Source organism: Homarus americanus, unplaced genomic scaffold (assembly GCF_018991925.1).
Source record: "Homarus americanus isolate GMGI-L3 unplaced genomic scaffold, GMGI_Hamer_2.0 scaffold60362, whole genome shotgun sequence".
Taxonomy (NCBI): domain Eukaryota; kingdom Metazoa; phylum Arthropoda; class Malacostraca; order Decapoda; family Nephropidae; genus Homarus; species Homarus americanus.
The window spans coordinates 420,001-444,613 of NW_024714835.1; the positions used below are offsets into that span (position 1 = coordinate 420,001).

The following is a 24,613-nucleotide window of genomic DNA, read 5'->3' on the forward strand; positions in this document are numbered from 1 at the left end:
GCGTCGGTTTTGTTGTGAGACTCTAGTGTAAATTATATAAGTGTTGTTTCTTTGTCAACAATATGGCGTCGGAAGTGATCTAAGCCATTAACGACACTAAATATGGCGTCGGAATACCACTCAGACTCTAATAAAATTGAATATCCGGTCTATCCTCTTTAACAAAATGGCGTCAGAATATCATCAAACCTATATGAATTGTCCTTATCTTTCAGTTAAGATAGAAATGGAAGTCAAATTGATAGGTTAGGTTAGGTTAGGTTAGGTTAGGTTAGGTTAGGTTAGGTCAGCCTCGTACACAACATGGAGCTCAGGTTACATAATTTATCTCTTGCGATTTGTCATTGAAATCTTAAGGTAATATAATAACTTTATTTCTCCTATAGTTTAAATATCTTCACTACAGGGACGCTATTTTTAACCTAATCTAACCCAACGTAACGTAACTTAACTTTCACTACAGATACACCACTTTTAACCTAATCTAACCTAACCTAACCTAACCTAACCTAATCTAACCTAACCTAAACTAACCTCACATCATATGGTTTTAGTTGAAATTTAATATATTTATACATTAGTTTAGTTTAATTTAGTTTAAGTTAATTTAGTATAGGTTAGGTTAATGCAGATATTTTACGTGAAGTTGGATTAGGTTAGGTTAATTTAGAATAGATAATTGTTAACTTTAGATTAGATTAAATTAGGTTAACTAAAATTTAGATCAGATAAAGATATAACTCGATTACGTTAACTTAATATAGAATAGATTAACTTAAGGTAGTATAAACAAACTTAAACACCATCTTTTAGACAGGTAAACACACCAACACTCACCTGCCGTAATGACAGTCTATACCATCAGTTACCAGTCTTATTTAACAGGACTTTTTCGACTTGAGACTGGATCACTGACCGCACCTCCCAGTCTCTTCTCCCAACACCTGTCCACGACCGCTAATGAAACACATGTGGTTTGCGGTTAATATACCAGTGCAGGTATGGGGGATTGATGTAAACAAACCAAAAGGTGAAGAATTTTGGTTTGGTTATGTGAGGATCGTGACGGAATAAAACAGATGTGTATATATAGAATTAACAGTGGGGAAAGTAGGTATTTTGACGGGGAAATTGGTATTCTGACGGGGAAAGTAGGTATTTTGACGGGGAAAGTAGGTTATTTTGACGGGGAAAGTAAGTTATTTTGACTGTAGAAGCTAGAATATTGACTGGAAAAGCTAGAATATTGATTGGAGAAGCTAGAATATTGATTGGAGAAGCTAGAATATTGACTGGAGAAGCTAGAATATTGACTGGAGAAGCTAGAATATTGACTGGAAAAGCTAGAATATTGACTGGAGAAGCTAGAATATTGACTGGAGAAGCTAGAATATTGACTGGAGAAGCTAGAATATTGACTGGAGAAGCTAGAATATTGACTGGGAAAATACGAATGTTAACTGGAGATTTTAGAATTTTAACTGGAAAAAAATGAAGAAATTTGACGAGATGTTTACAACCATAACTGTAAAAGCGATATTTTTGTACTGGAGAAAAAAACAAATTTAACTGGAAAAATAAATCGACTGGAAGACTGAGAAACAAAACTGTAAAAATCTTGACAGGAGAGAAGTGAGAGGTGAGAGGTGAGAGGTGAGAGAAGTGAGAAGTGAGAGAAGTGAGGGAAATGAAAGATATTCTTGACATCTTAAGAAGGCATGTAGACAACTTCAGCCCTGGGTAGTGGTGGTGGTAGTGATTGTGGCTATGACAATGGTGGTAGTGGTGATGGTAGTAGTGGTAGTAGTTGTGGTGAGGGTGGTGATAACAGTGGTGGTAGTTATAACAATGGTGGTAGTGGTGGTTGTATTTGTGATGGTAGTACTGACAATGATGGTGATAGTGATATTGGTGGTAGCGATGATGGTAGTAGTAGTAGTAGTAGTAATAGTAGTAGCGGTAATGAGAGAGAGAGAGAGAGAGAGAGAGAGAGAGAGAGAGAGAGAGAGAGAGAGAGAGAAAAAAAAAGATAGAAGTGGTTCAAGGAGGAAAAAATATCAAGATTTTTATTTCAAATTGTATCACCCTCGACATATCTAGTCTCCCTGTTGACAATCTTCAGGTCTGGGAAGGTCACGAATTTGGTTGAGACTACCAGCAGAGTCTTGAGAAGTTTTAGCGTGTATTTCCTTGATGTTCTGATTGGTACTGACTCTCCTGATTGGTACTGACTCTCCTGATTGGTACTGACTCTCCTGATTGGTACTGACTCCTGATTGGTACTGACTCTCCTGATTGGTGGTGATAGGTGATTGATATACTAACCCTTCTGACTGGCGGTGATATGTGATTGATATACTAACTCTCCTGATTGGTGGTGATAGGTGATTGATATACAGACTCTCCTGATTGGTTGATTGGTGGTGATAGGTGATTGATATTACTAACTCTCCTGATTACTTGTGATTGGTGATTGATATACAGACTCTCCTGATTGGTTGATTGGTGGTGATTGGTGATTGATATACAGACTCTCCTGATAACAAAAAGGAGAGTCGCTGTTAGTCCCGATATATTGATACTCTATTTTGATATCATTTTACAATACTTCTCGAAGGTTTTTGATCAATATTGTAACTCTAAAACTCTCCGTATATAAGAACAGTAATAATGATTTCTACTAATAATTATATACAGGTGATATAATATTCAATCACTTATATGTAATTGAGTCTATTTTTACTATTTCTCGGTGATTTTTGGTATGTAATTTTTTTTTTTTAGTCTGTAAATAAGTTGAAGCAGAATAGTAATGTTTTTAGGTCTAGATGGAGTGGTAATATCTGAGGGAAATTCCGATATTTTCTTAGTACCGATTTATATATAGGTGAATGTGGGTCCTAACTGGTCTGATTTTCGGAATGGATGAGTGTGAGAACAGTGTTATAATTCCCTGTCATGTTGTATGGCTGTAATTCAGATCATTGCTGTAGTATAGTGATAAGGAAAAGATGCATCGATTATGAATTAATCTCTAACTATATGTTGAAGATATATTTATTAACTGTTTTGGTTTAATTTGGGTAGATTTTTCACCTTAACTTAGGATTAATTTGGTTTTATAACAAGTTGTAACAGGAAAAACATATTCATGGACTCGATGTTGTTACTGGCGTTTTTGTCGAGTGAAATGCTTCGACTTTGTTATTATCTGTGAGTGTTGGAGTTTGTAGCAGTAATGATGAGGCATAACATTACGATACTAGTATTATTTAATTCCCAAGTGAGGGGGAAGGAAGGGGGGGGGGGGGGGTGGTGATAAGTAAGCAAGCAAAACAGCGCCGTGTGGTGAGGGACGGTGGAGGGGAAGTCTGGGGGTCAAGCAGACAACATCACGCTCCCTCCACAGTGTGAAATCAATGTTTTCAGAAAATAGGAAGCGTACGAACAGCTGACCTGAGAGACCACCAACCTTATCTTTGGAAAAAAAAAACAAAAAAAATCACAAACCAAAACAAAAAAAAGACGAATGTATGTGTGTTTATTTATTTATTTAGCACGTAGATGAGACTCAGTTATATAAATACCCATATAATGTACTATATTTTTTTTCTCTCTCTCCAAGGTGTTATTTTATATTTGTTTATCATTCCTCAGATTAGGAGACGAGAAGGAAGTGTGCGTATGTCGCCTTGATCACAGACGCCTTTAGGCTGATCGTCCGTCGGCTGCACCACCTCGCGGAGAATATAAAATGGGCAAAACCAACCAAGCACTAAAGGGGAGGTGGTGATCAACGTGACGGCCATGGATCGACTCCCTCACCTGTGCGGTATGTCTACCTTCTAAAACGACACACACTAACCTCCTCCTCTTACTCCACTACGGTCAACACACACACGGTAGGTAAGCTGTCATTTAACATCTTCTAATTCCTATGTTTTGAGTGACTCTTCAAGGTATGGAGGATAAATAGTACGGGTTTTTTTTTTTTGGTTTCCCACAGACATAACAAAGGGTAGGGAGGTCTCTGGCAATACCTCTCGGGTGTTGCACTTTAAAACCTATCACTGTTGTCTTGTGAAAGATTTCTTAAAGGTTTGGGTAATAGTCTACAGGATATAGATGTTTCTTCTATATGCAAAACTCTCTCTCTCTCTCTCTCTCGGAAAGAAGTGAGACCGTCTTCGTAAATGTATATATCGATGTCTTTCATAATTTTCCAGGGCTTTTTAGGCAATTTGTCACTCACCAGACAGGACATTTTGCTTATCATCACCGCACACGTCATATTTTTTTTTCTTAATATTTTTCTTTTTCCTTTAGGGTTTTTCTTCTTCTCGTCAAATTTACATGTTGTCTGATTTTTCGTAATTGTGAAAATGTTTATTAGTGGTGTGTTCGAGGTAGCCAGGATATCTTCGTGTCAGGTGAAAGCAAAACAAACATTTCACTCCAGAAAGATTGAGGAAATATATTCTCTTGCCCCAAAAACTAGAAATTTGTCAACATTTTTGGATTCAAGAAGTAAATAAAAAAATACAATAAAAGTTAGACGAAGTTAAAAGTCGGTTATATGTTAGTGAAATTGTTAATACATCTCTCCTCCTCTCTTTTCACTGTCTGTACCTCTCTCCTCCCCTCTCTCTCCTCTCCTCACTCTCCCTCCATCTTTCCCTCCATTACAAATAAACCCTCCTCCAAAAACTAACCAAGAATTAAACATAACCAGCGTTAAATCTCACTTAAATAACCAAAAAAAAACATCCCTTAAACGCGAAACACCCATTCAGTCAGATCAGTAAAGGCTGGTACTGAACTAACTGACGCATTGGGGACAAAAAAAAATTAAAATAAATAAATAAAATATAATGATAAACGCAATACCTGCCCCTAGAAACCGCTCCTAGACAGAGAACTCATTTTCTGCACAGCTGGAAATTAAGACCTGAAGTGTGGTGACCCAGAACTCCTCAAGTGATGGTTCATTACTGGACTAAAGACTTGGTGGAGTACTGGAGGTTAAACTTACTGAAGCACTGAACTGGAGTATGAGGGTGGGGAAGGGGGGGAGGGGGAGGGGGGGTGTTAAGGTAGATGAATTTCAATAGTAGTGGAGTAAAGTCTTTAGTAAATGGTGTCTGTCTGTCTGTGGGGGGTGGGGGTGGGGTGGTGTTGATTAGTCTTGATATCTTTGTAATTAATCTGGAACTTTTAAAACGTAAGATTAGGACTTCTAGAACACACGATAGTACCACTGGAATACAAAACTAGGACCACTGGAACACAATATGGAGGAACCTTTGGAATGAAGAATAAAAACTTGTTAATCCGAGGACTAGAACCCGTGGAAGACTGAACGAGTCCTGTAAAAAAAAATACTACATTAGAATTCTTTAAAATCCAGTCCTAGAACCTCCTCCTGTCGGTGTAGGCTCTAGAACCTAAGACCATAGGAATAGGATCCCTGATATGAAGAACAAAGAGTCACAGCAACACAAAACCAAAGGATCCTGGAACAAAACTACAGCTCTTGGATACAGCATTAGGACACCCACAGGATTAAAACTCTTGGAATGTTGACCTAAGACTCTTGGAACGACTGAGAGAAACAAGAACCTCAAGATCCCAGATTTAGAACTCTTGTAACTCACTAGACTAAAAGACAAACTCCACGAACAATGAGAAGATAATACTGCTTAGCCAGACACCCCAAGGACACTCAACACTTCTACGGGAACTTTTTTTTTAAATAAGTACTCAATACAAACTTCAACTATGATCCAAGATACTCCTTCAGGGTTCTTACTAGGAGGCAGAGGAGAGTGGGGGGGAGGGGGGTAGTAATCATCATATATAACAACTGTAATAACCTTCTTTGTTGTCTTCAGTAATGTGAATAATTGTCATGAACGAATATTGTCTTCTTTTGATATTTAGGATTTTTCTTATTTACATTAGGTAGAAAATCTCTCCTTATTTTCTTATGTGATGTTTTCTTTTCGTTATTTGTTTTTGTTTTGATTCTATTGAAGTGTTCTTACATAACATCTGTTGAGTCATGTTTAATTTTCTTACCCGCTAACTGTCTTCTCATTTATTAACTTCCTTGAAGCTATCTTCATTTTCTTAACTACCGGATCTCTCTATTCATTATCACTTCATCATCTAAATTGCAAAGTCTCTCTCTCTCTCTCTCTCTCTCTCTCTCTCTCTCTCTCTCTCTCTCTCTCATTATTCTCTGAGGTAAGAATCTCTCTTCTTACCCTGTCAGAACTCTAATGGTTGACAATATAAACAAGTTAAGCGAGACTGTGAGAGAAAATGTTGGGTTGGTTTTGGTGTTGGTCCAGTGTGGAGGTGATGGCGGGATGGGTTAAGAGGAATCAAAGAGAAAAGAAGCTTCAAATTGTGGCTTCGAACTTGACAAAGGAATGTTGGTAGAGAGAGAGTTGACATGACGCTATGGCAAGAGGCAACTTCCTTAAAATAATGGCGACTTGGGATTATAATTAGGATATGGCGAGGATAGATTTGAGAGTGCATGTGGGTGGGAAAGGTAACATACTGTGGAGAGTTTGGCGTTCAGAGAAGTCGAGGAATTCTCACTCAGATATGGCAAGAGGGAAGCTTCAGGAGGATCTAGCAACAGAGACGGGGTCTTTACAGAGGTCTTGGAAGCAGGGGAGGGTAGCACGGGGGGTCTTGACTACAGCAGGAGGTGGGAGTCGTAAGTAATGAAATTCGCAGGACATGGCATCAACAGGGTATAGGGGGGAGGGGGGTAGGTGAAGGGGGAGAGGAGGGAGGTAGGTAGGTAGGGGAAGACGAAGGAAGAGGAGGAGGAAGATGAAGAGGAAGGTAAGGAGGTAGGTAGGTAGGGGAAGACGAAGGAAGAGGAGGAGGAAGATGAAGAGGAAGGTAAGGAGGTAGGTAGGTAGGGGAAGACGAAGGAAGAGGAGGAGGTAGGTAGGGAGGTAGGTAGGTCTTGGACACCATAAACTTCCCAGCAGGAGAGAAATGAACCAATTAAAATAATTACACGTACTCCCACCAGGCTCACCAAGTGTGCCTGTGCTTCTGCTAATTACCATTACCTTGCGGATATTTCAAGAAAAACTCGCCAAAAAAAATTATATATCCGATGAATATTTTGGCGAATATCCTCAAGTGTATTACTGGTGATGTCTTCGCCTGTAAGGAATATTTGGCGAATATTTGAAAGATCTTTATGATTGAGAATATCTGGCGAATATTATATTTTGAAGAATATTTGATAACAATAATTGGAATAACTATATTTATAAGTATGATAATGAAAGTTAATCTAATCTTCAATAATAATAATAATAATAATGACAATAAAAGTAATAAAACAAAATAACAATAACAACAAAAACAATCATACGTCATAAAGTATCATTCGAGTAACATAAACTATCATACCAGTGTGTTAATTAAGGCTCTTCATTACAGTAACTAGTCATAAGCTGAGACTATAACGTTTTAGATTCCGACGTGGTTGCTGTGGTTAGGTTAGCCTCACTTACAGTCTGTGCTTTGCGGCTGACATTGTTTGTGTTTGCGTGTGTGCTGTGGTTACCTTGGTCGGCATGGTTATCTGTTTTGGTAGATGTTTATATGTGTAATCATGTAATTATAGCTGTTTGACTAGACAAGTTGTGTGTGGTTATGATGCATTTCTTCTCTTGTATTTCACTATGTTTGGTATTTTGTGTGGCGGTGTTTTTGTCCTTGTCTCTGTGTTTGTGTTTGTGTCTGTGTGTGTGTGTGTAGTGTTTTGTGTGTTTGTTTTTGTGCGTGTTTGTAGGTGTGTATGTGTGTGGTTGTGTTTTTCCATGTCTGTGTATGTGTGGGTGTTTTTTGTGTATGTGTGTTTGTTTTATCTGTGTGGGGTGTTTGTTTTTTTTGTATTTGTGCTGTATGGGTGTTTTTTTTGGGCTTGTATATTTATGTAAGCTTCTGCATTTGTTCATTTACGTGTATGTATTGTATGTATGTATGTATGTATGTATGTATGTATGTATGTATGTATGTTTGTATGTATGAATGTCCAGTCAATTTATCTCTATCACTCCCAATAAAAACTCAAAATAAATTAACTAAATCCAGAACGTGAAAAGTAGAATGTTAAAAGTATTTACAACATTTACAACATTCTTAGTAAGTCTTAAACCTTACTGAATATAACTAAATCATTCTCATATAACAATAACATCCTCAAGTCCATATAACACAACACTATTCTTTCTTTAATTATACTCTTAGCTTTGTGCCCTACCCCGCCTGTCCTGATCTGACTGATAATGTTCGTCTGTGTTTTGACTCGTGAGGGATGTATTTTTGATATGTGGCTCCTTCTTGATCATCCTCCTCCTTCTTCTTCATCTTCTTATTCTTATTTTTTTTCGTTTATTTATTAATTTCTTCTTTATTCACCTCCATGTTTCCATACACCACAAGACAACACTGAAAGCAACCTTACATAACCTGTCCACATGTGAGGTAACCCAAATTCTCCCTCCCTCTTAGCTAGAAATACCACACCTAACCTAATCTCTGGACACTGAGTCTACTTGATAGTCACTGAACAGGTATACTATGAGCAGGCACACTAAAGCATTTCCACCACGTATGATTATCAGTCATTACCTGTCTTATAGATGACAGTCAGTGGCCGTACGAGGAAGTTTTATCTGACACTTACATCGGGAGGAATGAATTAGTGCATACCGTAGCGGGAGATCTTTGGTCAGGGAATATATAACTACCTGACAGTCACAGGTAAGAGAAGAGTGTATACCGTCAGAAGTCAGTCATTACCTATTTTACAGGTTGACAGCCACAAGAGAGCATCCATACCACAACATATTAAGGTTCATAAAATGTCCTATACCTGTGTAATTAACAGTGGGGTGTAATTATAGTGGTTTATCACTCATAGTAATATAAAGTTCATTCTATGTTTAGTACTTTGACCGAAGCTTGTGATGTGTGGTTCCATAGTCATTTTTTTTTGGGGGGGGGTTCCTTGTGTAATTTTAAACCTATTGGCTAAAAAAGTTGTTCTCTCTCTCTCTTTCTCTCTCTCTTATACAGAATCACACACTCACAAATATACACACTTACACACGCGCACACACAGAATCACATACACACACACACACACACACACCTTTACAAATTCATCAACATATACAATAATCACCACAATTACCAGTCATTAACAACTACCCACAACTACACTTACCAGTCACTACTACCACCATCACTACTACCACCATCACTACTACCACCATCACTACAGAACAACACCTAACACAACCATCACCTAACCCACTAACCACCACTACCGTCACCCAACAACAACCACAACAACCATCAGAGTTTACCACAGACAAACCTCAACCACCCCCACCAACCACCACAAACAACCCTCACCACCACAATCCCACCAACCACCCCCACCAACCACCCCCACCAACCACCACAAACAACCTCACCACCACAATCCCACCAACCACCCCCACCAACCACCCCCACCAACCACCACAAACAACCCTCACCACCACATCCCCCCAACCACCCCCCACCAACCACCCCCACCAACCACCACAAACAACCCTCACCACCACCATCTCCACCACCCCACCAACCACCCCCACCAACCACCACAAACAACCTCACACTACCACCCCCACCAACCACCCTCACCACCACCATCACTCACTCAACTCCAACTACCACCAACCTCATCCCCACCAACCAACCAATCAACCAACCCTAGAACCTCAACCAACCACAACTATTCCATAAACAACATGTAGATAGGTAATTGCAATTCTAGTTCAAACAAACCACCGCCATAAATACCCAATGGGCTAATTGCAGCTGTAGAAATTGTGGTCTTTTTTTTTTTTTGCATCTAATTGTACTGCAGTTAATGGTTAAATATGGCTGAACATGAAGACAGGAGGTCGTATCTAGTCGTGTTATGGTGGTGGGGAGGGGTGAGAGGCAGGGTAAGTGAGGTAGAGGTAGGAAGGGGGGGAGGGGGTGAGGTGGTGTAGGGTTAATAGCTGGTATCCAAGACAGTAGTAGTATTGGGATGATTCATGACTCCTGATGCTTCTGTTGTGGGGGTCTCTCTCTCTCTCTCTATGTATCTCTTTACTTAAATATATGTCTGTCATTTTTACTATATATCTATCTATCTTATCTATCTTCCTGTCCGTCCACGCAACAGAGAGATAGACAGAAAAAGGACAGAAACATGTAAAGAGAAAAGATATATGATTTGACAGAAAAACAGACAGGCAAAGGTTAAACAATATCTCACACAGACAGACAAAACAACATTCAAACATGACATTACGTTCAAATCGGTAACTAAACTCAAACTATTTAATTTACTTTTTTTCCCCCGATTTTAATCCTTGAGAGAATTTTTCCACCATTGAGCAACAATTCTCTTCTTAACCTCAGGATTTTTTTTTTGGGGGGGTGAAGGTGATTTTGGGGGGGATTTTTCTTTCATATTTATTGTCAATTTCCTGGATATTCGGCTTTTTTTTTTCGTTCGGTTTCACAGAGTCAAAAAAACAAAATTATTCGCTATTGTTTTGTTTTGTCTCTAAGTTTTAATTGAAATTCTGTTGTAATTATCGTTATTATTATTATGTTTTTTTTTGGGGGGGTTGGGGGCGTGTTATTCTTAGTAGTATATTCCTGTTACGTAGACTGGCTAGGTATCGTTCTTCTAATACATTCAGTACTTTGATAGAATGTTGATTTACCTAAGAGTTGTCCCACCATCATTCGTCAGTAAGTGGGTTACTCCACTACCTTGGCAGGATACTGGGAACATACCACCATCCAATAGTTTACTCAATTTACACAATTTACAATGGTTTACAATGGTTTACAATGGTTTACAATGGTTTACGATGGTTTACGATGGTTTACAATAGTTTACGATGGTTTGCAATGGTTTACGTACAATGACGAACTCAATCCTCCCCTTACATTCTCTACTTACGATCAAAAGTCTTAAAAAGTTTGTGTGTTGGTTTATCTGTGTAAAAGACTAACACCATAACATAAACCTTTTCATGCACACCTGAAAACTAAACAAGACCTCAAGAAAAGTCACTGTTGAAGTCACCTGTCAGAAGATGTTTTTACCAGATTTTTTTTTTACACTAGTATTGACTGTCACGTTTGTCCTGTTATCTGGCATTAATGTTGTCGTATGTATGATGGTCGCAGTTGTAATAGTGTCGTATCTATCACTCACCTAAATAGTTTTTCTGTCACAAAATCTGTCACATCTATCTTGTCCGCTGTCACGAACTCAGTCATTATCTGTGTCATTCCTTAGTGTATTTTACCGCAAGTGGTGTTACAGTGTGTGTGTGTGTGTCTGTCTGTCTAAAATACTATATCATCTTCATCCTCTACTCTGAAAAGCAACAACTAAACGGCTCTTCATCTCCCTGCAAAACCAATAACAACTACAGCTCCTTTACTAAACACACATACGTACAGTAACATCAACACTAATCAACTGACCAATACTAAAGAATCAGAAACATTAAACCAACACCTTAAACCTTAATTATTTCAAAGTAAAAAAAAAAAAAAACTTCATCGTAATGACTAAATAAACTTACAAATATATTATCATAAGACTTAGAGAATAAACCTCCACATTTGAATATATTAGTTTATACATATTGTCTGATGTCTATCCTTCAATCCTACTTTAGTCTTCAATAATTAGATTGGGAAAAAATTGCATTAGAATTAAACTGAAAATTTGATTAGATTTTGACGTTGACGAATGATGAAAATTGCCTTTGGATATTAGTAGTGAAGATTAGGTTATGTTAGGTTAATAATGATAATGATTATACAGGTGTACATGTTGTCACCTGTAATATTGAGTGTGGAGAGACTAGGAGATTGAGTGTGGAGTTACTTAGAGATTGAGAGTGGAGAGACTAAGAGAACTATTGAGTGTGGAGATACTTAGAGAGATACTGAGTGTGTTGGAGAGACAAATAGAGAGATACATAACCTCAGAGATAATATTTATAATGTCCACAGCACCAGAACCGGATGGAGACGAGAGACATGTTCATATATCCGGCTGATAATATCTAAGTCATTATAAACAGAGAGAAAATTACTCTAGTTGTTCATACACATTTATACCTAAACGTTCAGTAGACATTAGGGGGTAAAGTTTGCTTACGGCCATCCACTCTACATGTTGATATAACCTAACCTAATCAAAATACCTAACCTAACCTAACTTAACCTAACCAAAATGCGTTTCTATCTATCTTTGTATTTAAGAGCTGTACTGATAAGACATCTTGGGTCATTTATATTCAAGAGTTTGTGTCATGACGGCTACTCGTTTAGTGTGGGTTGAGGAACATACACACAGGAAGTACTAGTTTGTGATGTAGCGAACTGAGGTGTATAAATATTCATATGCCCTCTGTGTTAACATTAGTACAATAGTCAGGCTCAGTAATCCCGAAGGAGGAGAAGTATAAGGAAGGGAGGAGGTGAGACTTGAGGCATTTCGAGTTGTCCTCCATCTACTATTCCTCCATGGAGTTTGTGGTGGTGTTGATAGTTTGTCGTGTTTTTGACATCAGATAAATCGTTTGTTTATTTGCGTTGCTCGTGTATGTGTGATAATAATAAAGGTGGTATTTGACGACTTCTGGTGCATAAGTAACCAAGGGGATGAACTACTTTCCCCTTTAAGGAATTCCAGACTTCAGTAGAATTTCCAAAATCAAATGTAAGTAAGAATTAGTGTTTTGTTTGAATAGGAATATCCAATCAGGCGTCTATGGTCTATATATCACGGTAAACAAAGCAATACTTAACGTAGAATCTCATAAGCTGAGGGGGAAGCTTTTAGTTCACATCCAAACTCCACAACACATCGGAGAGAAATTTATCCTGACGGCACCTCCTGACGATACAACGCCCCCCTCCGTCAGCCTCGCCCAGATAACATAACTCCCTCCAGACGCACTCTCAAGGTTATACACTTATATGATTGTAAATTGGGGGTTTAAGATGCATACCAAGCAGCTCATAGTCGAAAATTTAACGAAGGTGTCAAGCGCAGTGAGGTGTTGTAGGTGATGGCTGTCTAGGTTCAAGGGGGGTCTCGGTGTCTACTGTGGCAGTCTTAATTGAACTACTCGCTTACCTGTGTCTTGGAAGATAAACACACCTGGCCTCACGGTAAACAAGGAGATATATCAGCATATTCTCTTCTTCGTAAATACTGTACCGCCATGAAAGTATATCTCAAAAACTATTTTTTTTTAAATTTATTTACAACTCTAGGAAATTATACTTTGGGAGATATAATTTAGTGATATATAAGTAAAGGAATATATATACTAGTATTTATTTACACCATATATATACTTTTGTAATTAATTTACATATTTTGAGAATGAGGCTTCCTGTAATGCTAAAAGTATATATATATTTTTATGTTCTCATTAAAAAAATCCACTAAACAGATTTCTTAAAAGCACGATATATTTTGGAATCAATTTTTAAGGCTTTTTGAGAGAACGGACTACAGGTACCTAGAATCAGCTCTAATATAACAAGTACTGTAGATCTGTTTGTATAGTTTCATCGTGTTAAGTTGATTTAAGGGATTAGATACTAAAACTTAATGGAATTTAATACTATAACGGAGGTAATAAATGAGAAGACAATTGGTTATGTCAGAATTAAGAGACAGAAAGGAAAAAAATTGATGGAATATTCAAATTGAGGTTAATATAAGAAATTTAATGATAGGAGAAATAAAGAGAATGGAAGAGGAGAATAAGAAAAGAATGAATGAGAAGAAATTGAAGAAGTAAGAGAAGAAAGAGGAGGAAGAGAAATTAGGATCATAAACGAGACAAAACTAGAAAAATATTAAAGTAAAAAATAATAACGAAAAGAAATAAAGAAAATATGAAGAATAAGATAAAATATTATTAAAAAAGAAACAAGAAAAAAATGAATAACCAAAAATATGTAAAAAAAAAAAGGATGTTTTTTAGTGATTACAGAATTCATTTGAGATAAGACAAACAGCAACCTTCCTTAACAATACATTAATTCAAGACCTAAACACTCAAAATAAACTCAAAGTAATTATCAATCTTGCATGAAACTCAAATTACCATATATCACATCAAAAGAGAGCAAATTAATGCAACTGAATGCTATTGCAGTGTATTGAAAGATCATGATGTATTTTAAGTATGTCTTGAGGTAGAAATTTGCAACAAGTCTAAATTGTGGGTTTGATGTAGTTGATTTATTTCACAGGTAGAATACAGTAACTTGGAGTGATCTATGTGTTGTATTGAGGTAGTGTGGCAAAGTTTGATACAATGGGGGCTAAGTTTTACACACTGTGGCAAAGTTTGATACAATATGTCTGAGTTTTAACACAATATAGCACAGTTTAAACACAATGTGGAAAAATTTAAGAGAATATGGCAAAATTTAATACATTAGGACAAAATTTAAACACAGTATGTCAAGATTTAACACAACATGACACAATTTAGCACAATATGGCAAAGTTTAATACAATGAAGTAAATTTTAACACACTATAGTAAGGTTTAATACAATGTAGTGAATTTTAACACAATGTAGCAAAATTTAATACAATGTAGTGAATTTTAACACAATATAGCAAAGTTTAATACAATGTAGTGAATTTTAACACAACATAGCAAAATTTAACACAATGTAGTGAATTTTAACACAATATAGCAAAGTTTAATACAATGTAGTTAATTTTAACACAATATAGCAAAGTTTAGCCACATATAACACAATGTAACAGAGTATAGAAGATATTTTATTGCATGCAAAGAACCATCAGGTGACAAACTTACTCATCACTAAATATTACTCAGCTGATGTTACTGTGTTTATAAGGTAATATGTTCACTATTCCATTATACTATGTTACATTATGTTACATTATGTTACACTATATTACATCATATTATTGTTTCTTAATGTTTTGTGTGATGAATGTATAGTTATGCTAAAACGCATTAAGATTGAATGTTTATGATGTTGAAGTCATTAAGGAAGGTGACTCTCATTAGGTGTAGACAGGTGTGTAGAATTTTCACTTACCTGTACTGTACACCTCTTCCTCCTCCTCCAAGGTATCTGAAACTCTAACCAAAAACCCATTACAGTTTTTAATGTATTTATTACCTTGAATGTTAGAAATGTTAATGGTGATATTCGTGTGTATTTCTATATGTTTTTGTGTGTGTATGATATAGATAGATGTTTTTAAACATTTTATTTATGTTTATTTTTTAGATTTTCCAGACAGTTATCTCTACGTGTGAGGTAACGTTGTTTAGTTTTGGGGATTCGGTTATTACTAAACCCAGAACTTAACTAAACTTTAATTTAATTTAACCTAAAGCAACCTAGCCTACTGATCATTTACCCTAATTTAACCTGGATTAATCTAACCCGTGCTAACCTACTCTAACCGAACTGAAACTATCTTTAAACTGATTTAACCTATCTTAACCTAATCTAACCAAACTAAGGTACCCCTGACCTGACCACACACACGTACTATATCTACCCCCCCCCACACACGTATATCTACCCCCCCACACACACGTATATCTACCCCCCCTACTCCCCCCGTATATCTACCCCCCCCATATCCTAAGGCACCCCTAACTTAACCTAACCTATCTCTAAACTAACCTACCCCTAACCTACACCCATTTAAAACCTCGATATAAGTATGATAAATCCAATACGGATCTGGAGATTATTTTGACTCTTGATAATGTTCATAGACCTAAGACCAAAACACAAACCTGACACTGTTATGAAGAAATAATTACTCTTAAACTGGACGACAAATCTTACAAGAGAAGGAAATTCTATAAGAGTAAAGGACTGTAAATAAAAAAGTTTGTAATGATGTGCGAAATTTAAGTGTCGGTTCTATCTAAAAATAAGTTAGAAGGTATTTAGAGATTAACTTAATTACCCCAGGGTAGTTCTGTACTGAAACACACAGGTAATATGCAAATTTATACAGGTAATATACGTTATAGTCTGACAATAACAACTACGAGTCGCTTGTATTCATAAAAATAAGTCAACATTATATTTAGAAATTAATTTTATTTACCTGAATCACACCAGGTAGTTCTGTATATAAACACACAAACCGTACATACGATACAACTATTTACAGGTAACTACAATAACAATCCAACAATGACAAGTGTAATTTAAGTGTCCTTTCCATTCACTAAACATATAAGTCAACATCTCAACATGTATTTAGAAATTAGTATTTATTTACCTCAATCACGCCTCGGTAACTTTGGCTGGCTTTGGGAGGTCCAGGAGTAAAATAGTGTGTGTGTGTGTGTCAGACTCGGCACGCGGGAAGCCCTGGCAGAGAGCAGGTTTTAAAAACACTTAAAGGTCAGGTATCAGAAGCCACGGGACACGGCGACGTAACTACCTCTCACCGTCCACCACTAGGAATGACAAAAATCACATTAAACGTGGCTGGAATTTTTCAAGGGTCATTCTTCCTGATGTAGTGATACGGGAATTAATGTAGGATTAATCAAAATGTAAAGAAAAAAGAATGATGAATCTTGGGTGGCTGGAATTTTTTGAGGGTTGGTCTTGCTCTGTTGTGGGAATTTGTGTGGAATTACTTACAAGGAAAAGAGAAAATGACGAAAGTGGATTGGTTGGAGTTTTATTTTTTTGAGGTCTTGTACTGGAATTAGTGGTGACAAAATAACTATGCTCTTTATGATACAGGAATTAGTATAGAATTTATTAAAGGGAAAATAGGCGAAGGAAAGTTGACTGGAATCTTTGAAAATCAGTCTTGTTGTATTACGAAAATTTGTGTAGAAATTCTCAGCCAGAATTTGCTTATTGTTACATCCTAGAATTTTTCGAGCTTGTCCCTAATCTTACATTCCGGGAATTTAACCTAAAAGTTATTTTGTTGATATGATCTCGGAATTATCGTAAAATCCCACAAAAATTAGTATAATGCTGAGAATTTATACCCGAGAAAGACATAGAACTGATTTACCTTCTCACTAATCAGCACACCTGTAATTTGAGAGTCAGGTATACTGAGATTACAGGGAAACAAATTTTCCAAAAATCCAGGTGTGTTATTGAAACTTAATCAAACGAAATAAGAAAAATCCCTTTTAGTTTTTAAGTTAAGAAAAATCAGGCATTCCAATGTTAGTCTTATTTATTGGAAAAATCAGTAATTAGTATAGGAATCTTCCTTGATTTCATACTTATTGGGAATTATGATGGAATAATAGACAGAAATTAATTTAGGAATTCTGGATTATGATTAGGAATTATATTGGAATCTTATTTAGGATTTATCATGAGAATCTGGATTAAATAGAACAAAATACGGAATTACAACCCTATATAATCATAAAGAAATCAGGAATTGTGATAAGAATTTTGATTTAATACCGAAATAAGGAATTATAACAATTTCTGATTAATTAGAGGCAGATCAGGTATAGCGATGGAGTCTTATTAATTATGATAGGAATTATTCTCAAGATGCATCAGGAATTATAATAAGGATTTTACTTAATAATAGAGAAAATAGGGGATTAAATAGATATCATATTTATTTATAGATGAATTTAGATTTATAAAAGAAAATCATTTAGTTAAAATCAGGAATTACATAAAATATTCTACCTAAAATGGTCACATCTTAATAGGCCTTAGACTTAAAAGACCGCGGTCATAATAGGCCTAAGTCTTACAACGTTATAATATGCCCTATTGCTTTTAGGCCCAATTCTTAATAGGGCCCAGTGTTAATAAGTCCCAGGCCAAATAATCCCTGCTTATAAAAGACCTCAGTCCCTTAGGCCCCCCAGTCTTAATAAACACCAGTCCTATTAGGCCCTACCTGTAATAGGCGCCAGTTCCTTACATAAACTCACCTAAATGACCATTTAGATACATGTTTAGTTCTGTGTTTTCTGTAGTTTTTGTATTTTTAGGTTTATATGTAGGATTTTATGTAGTTTTAGGTTAATATGTAGGTTTATGTCACTATGTAGGGGTTTATGTAAGTTTAAGTTAATATTTGTGTATTTGTGTAGTTTTACGTCAATATGTAGGTTTTTATGTAGGTTTATGTTAATATGTAGATTTTTATGTAGTTTTACTTCAATATGTTTGTTTTATTTGTATTTTTGGAAGTATAAGTAGGTTTTTTGTAGTTATAGGTTAATGTGTGGTTCTTTCTGTAGTTGTAAGCCAATACGTCAGTTTCATCTGTATATTTAGATCAATATGTATGTATTGTTTTGTAAGTTTGTCCTTCAAAGACCAATATACAGGTTTGTAATGTAAATTCTGTAGTTTTGAAGTTATATGTATGATTTCCTGTAAGTTATGTAGCCTTAAGTCTATATACATATTCATACATAGGCTGAGACACCACCTGGGAAAATAAAATCTCAATCCTGGGGAAAAAGGTTTTAAAAAATCATTCATTGTTAACTGAAAAAAGAATAACAAGAAATAAATTCATGAAAAAAAAAACCTGAAATACAAAACAAAACATTAAGATTAAGATTTAATATATAAAATTAGAAGTAAATTTTAGAAACAAATAACTGATAAAGGTATTTCTAAATCACAAACAGCGACTGGACTACTCGAAACTTTATCCGGAACACTACAGCATCATCAGTCTTGTATATCCGAACTGGTCAGCCCACGCGTCACTCACTCTCCTCTCCAATGGAAACGATTGAAAAATATATATATATACACATCACAATGTATATTCCTTTCGCTCGTTTCTGAAAAAAAATAACTTATGGCTTGCAGTCAAAAAATATAGTTAAAATAGCCAAAATCAATTTATTTAAGCTCCTGTTTATGAGTATGTTTAGCAGGTAGTTAAAGAGGTATACTTATAACTATGTGTGTATGTGTGTGTGTGTGTATGAGTATGTCTGTATAAATGTGTGTGTGAGCTCCTCCTTAACTGTCATTGCTTAATCGTAGAGGCCTCTCATTGACTGAAGGAGTCACCTGTGTAGTTCAATGGTAAACAGAGTCACTTATCATTCCACTGGTAAAAATAGTCACATGTTTATTCCGGAGTTAAAGAGGATCACTTGTATATATGAATAAAGGCCAGGCCACGTGTGTATCTGCATTATAGCCAGAACAGATGTGTCTCTCATTGTTAGTCAATTAGGTATAAAGGCTCTCACACTGTTGCCAGAACAAAAGTGGATTAGTATAAAGCTGACGTCATACGTACACACACACGGACACTAACCCAGCAAGTGTGTATTAGTAACCGTGTTAAGTATATACAGTGCAATATAGACCAGGTCATGTGTGTGTATGATAGCCTGCCCTGGGCTATATAAACTAACCAGGTCAAGCTTATATAAACTAACCAGGTTAAGCCTATATAAACAAACCGGGTCAAGTCTATATAAACTAACCGGGTCAAAACTATATAAACTAACCAGGTAATACACTTTCTCTAGGACACTCCTCCCAGGTCACGCCTCGTCTTCAACACCTGATAATTTCCCGCGTAAATCAACTACAAAAACATTATCACAAGCGGAAACTGTAAACAAGACAAAACATTAAGCCCCACGGAAGGCAGAATCTATATGCAAAACACACGGGAATAGAGACTGGTTCTGGATGTGTGTATCCCGAGCCAGAAAGGTCTTGTTCTTTATCATTTGTGATGGTATTTGTAACTCACTGAATCAAGACGTAACATAAGAAATATAATGTGTAATGTGGAGCTACGAAGTTGAATATGTTGGGTATATAGATATAGACACAACATACAACATATTCGTGTCATAGGGGTAGTAGGTATGTTTGATGGGTATGATGATGTTACATATATCGAGGTTATATGTGAATTGATATATGTAAATATATTGTATGTATATGTAACATGGAGCCAGGGTATACTTGTGTGTCTATGTGTATGTATATTTTGCATGTATCAATCCTTTATATGTTTTATCGTGAAAATAATATACTTTTCTACGTAAATTTAAACTTATATAAAAAAATAAGAAAGCTAGACGTTTATTAAGTTTCAAAATATGTCTTCAAAATCTAATGACAGAATAAGACTTAATCCTAATGTTTAATGATCTATTTTATAGACTTGAGACTATAAATAAGACTTGATTCCATTGTATCTATTATATAAATCCCATAAATCAAAGTATCTCTACATTTTGTTCTGGCGTTTATAGATTTTTGTTTGTGATATGGCCCAAGACGAGTCCTTGATGCCATATTAAAACAAAAGAAAGTTATACCAGATTGAATCCAATACTTTATAGAGATTGTAATTTATATATAAAGCTTTTGTTTTTATTATTATAGCCACCAAAATGCGATTGAGTTAAAGGAAGAAGAATTTAAGGGGCATAAAGGGTGTTGAACATCACCTCTATTCTGATGTTATTTTCCTTATGATTGTTGGTTTATGTACGAGAGAAGTTTGTTTATATTTGCTAATTCTCTTTATTTCTCTTTTTCTGATGTCTTCTATTTGGGTTTTTATTATTGTTTCTCTCTTGTTTCTCTCCTTTCTTCTGGTTTCATCCTTGTCTCATTTTGTTCTTCTACTTCTCTTTTGTTTCCCTACGTCTGTTTGCTATTTGTTATCTTTTTGATTTGGTTCTCACTTCTTTCTGTTTTTGTACTTGTCTCTTCCTCTTCCTCTTCTACTTTTCTTCCTATCTCTTCTCTTCTTCCCACTTTAGTATTTCTGTCTTTTCTATTTTCTATATGAATCTTTCCATCTCCATCTTCTTTTCCTTCTATTCCTCTTCTTGGGTTTTTGTCTGTGGTTATCATTGCAGGGAAGTGTAGTAGAGGTAGTTAGTGGTTTTTGAAGGTATTTAAGGTGGGGAGTGATTACGTAAGTGGAGGAAGGTTAGGTTAAGTGTTGATGGAATAAGACGCTATAATATACAAAACGCAAGAAACACTACATAAGATATAGTGTTTGAGTTGGTCTTTGTGTTGTTTAACTCATGAACGTGTGGTGGTGTTGGTCAGTGGGTGGCGGCAGTGTTTACGGTGAAGAGAATCAAGTTGTCAAAGTTAGAGATAGAGACATAGAGAGAGAGAGAGAGACATAGAGAGAGATAGAGAGACAAAGACACTTAGACATAGAAAAACAAACTGTATTCTAAAGCGAAAATGAATTGTTGAGTAAATTTATTCACAAAATTTATTCCAGTAAGAGATGTGATAGATAAATGAATTGTTAGAATATCCGGAACTTGAAGAACATGAAGAACTCGCGAGACTATTATAACATGGTTAACATACACAGAGAACAACTTACATGAAGAAAGTACTGAAGACATTGTTACCTATTCCAAAACCATTCAATAAAACCACCAATTTTTTCTTCTTTCTAAAACCAATCATTAAAACCACCAATTTCTGTCTTCTTTCTAAAACCAATCATTAAAACCACCAATTTCTGTCTTCTTTTTAAAAACCAATCAATAAAACCACCAATTTCTGTCTTCTTTCAAAAAACCAAACAATAAAACCACCAATTTCTGTCTTCTTTCTAAAAACCAATCAATAAAACCACCAATTTTTGTCTTCTTTCTAAAAACCAAACAATAAAACCACCAATTTCTGTCTTCTTTCTAAAAACCAATCAATAAAACACCTTCTCAACTTTTCTCTAACAATAAAAAAACTTTTCTTCTCATTCCAAAACAAAGCGATAAAACCAGCCACTCTCTCTTCATTTTTTTAACCCAACGAAGCCACCATCTTGTCTTCAACTCACCATCTTCTTACGACTCTCTTACAAGACACATTTCAATTATTTGTTTTCTTGTTGATTTTTTCCCCCCTTCCAGAGGTCAAAGTTCACGAGACAATTGCCCAATCGAGAGGAAGTTTAGCTAATAATTCCTTTGTATTTCCACCAATCAAGAGGCAGTAGTTTATGTCTTTCTATCCCTTAAAGACTGTTCTTCCGTGATGTACATTGTATTCTTGGGGAGTCTGATGATGTTGGGGGCGGAGGGGGGGGGCAATGTCAGGGGCGAGGGCAAGGGCAAGAACAGGCATAAGGGCAAGGGTGAAGGTGACACACTGGTACATTTTAGTTTGAAAGAATATCTGTGAATGGTTAGGTTAGGTTAAATATACATCACTGATTCCATTAAGGGTCAAAGTTCAATGCATTCTTATTAATGTGATATATTATGTAATGATTACGATGATGAATGAGATCTCTTTTATCTCTCAATTGTCGAAAGAGATGTGTACTTACCTATACCAACTGTGAATGATCAAACTAAGGGCACACACGTTAGTTATATCTCCTACTTGTGAAGAGAAACAGAACACTTTATAAATATTTCTCACTTATAAAAAAAACATTCTCATCATGAGCCTGAGAACGATGATAATGATGATGATGATGATGAAGCACCAACAGGTATATGTATGTATATTTCTCACATATGTATCTCTTATTTACGAGAAGAAGAAGAGAGTTATAGGAATTATAAATGGACGTATTTTTTATTCTTGATTGTTTTAATTTTTGATGTCAGTTTTATCAGAGGTGAATCAGGAGGAAAAATAGTGAATGATTTTGTTTAACAGTGAGTCTTACTTCAGGTTGTTTACAGTGAGACATTATCACCGACAGCAGTTCATAGAGAGAATTGGTTGAGTATATACCAGTGAGAGATGAGACAGAGAGATAACACACTCACTTGACATTATTTACCTTTAGAGAGATAATATCGTGAGAAATAAACATTTACTAAAGGAGCTTCATTTACACTCAGAGATAAAATTACATCATAGATAACACTTAACATTATTTTACATAGAGATATTATGTATTTACGTTGAAGATGATTTACATTGAGATAGGAACACTACCAGAGAATAAATCATACAATTGACTTATACAATAGACCAAGTTAAATACGCCAGTGAGATTAACATTGATACTGTAGAGTTATGGAAGTCATTTTGATGTTAGAATCTTTTGATGAGAAATTTGACCAAGTTTTTTTTTTTTAGTAGTTTCTCATTGTAAAGATCTTGATAACCTATTGACTTCCTTCGTTCATTCATTCCCTCCTTATTCTAGTCGTTCGTTCCTTCCTTCCTTCCTTCCTTCCTTCCTTCCTTCCTTCCTTCCTTCCTTCCTTCCTTCCTTCCTTCCTTCCTTCCTTCCTTCTTTCTTGCTTTCCTTCTGTCTTCCCTTCTGTTTTTCCTTCCTTCCTTCCTTCCTCCTTTCCTTCTCTCTTCATATAATCCGTGAGATGGGGGGTTTCACATCTAACGGACCCTCGATATAATGGACTTTCATCTCTATATAGTTCCTTAGATGAAGATTCACATATAACGTATAAGTAATTAGTACACCTGAAACTAATTAACCTGGGCTATATACACCTGCTAATGACAATACCTTAACTTAGATACTAAAATAATTTATATAATGTATCTAACAATTAAATTAACCTGCCATTTTGCACATAGTAATAATAGCTCTTTAACTTACATATAAATCAATACATATCCAAAAAGACTAACCTAACCTAACCATATACAGGTAATAAGAATAGAGTTTTAAACCCATATACATATGTTATATTTCATGGGTATATTAACGTAAATTTAACAATGATTTGAGTTATATTTCATAGATATTATAAGTATTACATTATATAATAAGATAACAGATGTAATAAGAAAGAATTACATCTGATATCATAAAAAAAAGGATTGATACCATACACGTGTTATATTCAACAGATAACGCAATTGATATCACAGACAGGCGGTGTATTGAAAACCATTGTCACGCTTACAATTAATAGCTGCCATATAGACACTGTATTCATACAATATATACGACCCCCATCCAATACATCACACGGATTTAAATACACGCGGGTTACATTACAGATCTAACAATTATAACAGAATAGATCAATGAAATATTTGTAATAGTTGAAAGTTAAGCTGATAGATTAAAAAAAAAAAGGTATTATATGTTTTTCAAGGTAAATTAATTATATCAGGTATACAGGTATGTGGTATATCCAATCAAGAATCTATCGTGGGTACTTTTTAGCGATATTAGCGGATATAGTTAGCGATTTGGGTGGGTATTGTTAACGATATTGGTGGGATTAGTAGCGATAGTGGTGGGTGTGGTTTAGCGATAGTGTTTTTTTGTGAGTATCTTTAGCTGGAAATAGTTAGCGATAGTGGTAAGTAGGTTTAGCTATAGTGTTGGAAATATTTAGCGATAGTAATGTGTAGGTTTGATTATTGCAGTTGAGGTTAGCGATATCATTTCCGGCTGTCCAATGGTATTACCTACAATATCTTATGAGAGATTGATATCACCTTGACAGTATCTTATTGTCGAAAACGATATCCCT

The 24,613-nt window shown here is 35.6% G+C and overlaps 1 long non-coding RNA gene across 2 annotated transcripts in view; it reads left to right on the top strand.

Annotated features, from left to right (window-relative positions):
• LOC121879700 overlaps positions 1 to 24,613 on the top strand; it is a 79,033-nt gene that overhangs the window by 42,966 nt on the left and 11,454 nt on the right. The window contains exon 2 of one of the 2 annotated variants that reach the window (XR_006091399.1): positions 3,658 to 3,906. This is a non-coding gene — a long non-coding RNA (uncharacterized LOC121879700). The remainder of the gene's footprint in view (positions 1 to 3,657; positions 3,907 to 24,613) is intronic. The other variant, XR_006091398.1, reaches the window with a different exon arrangement.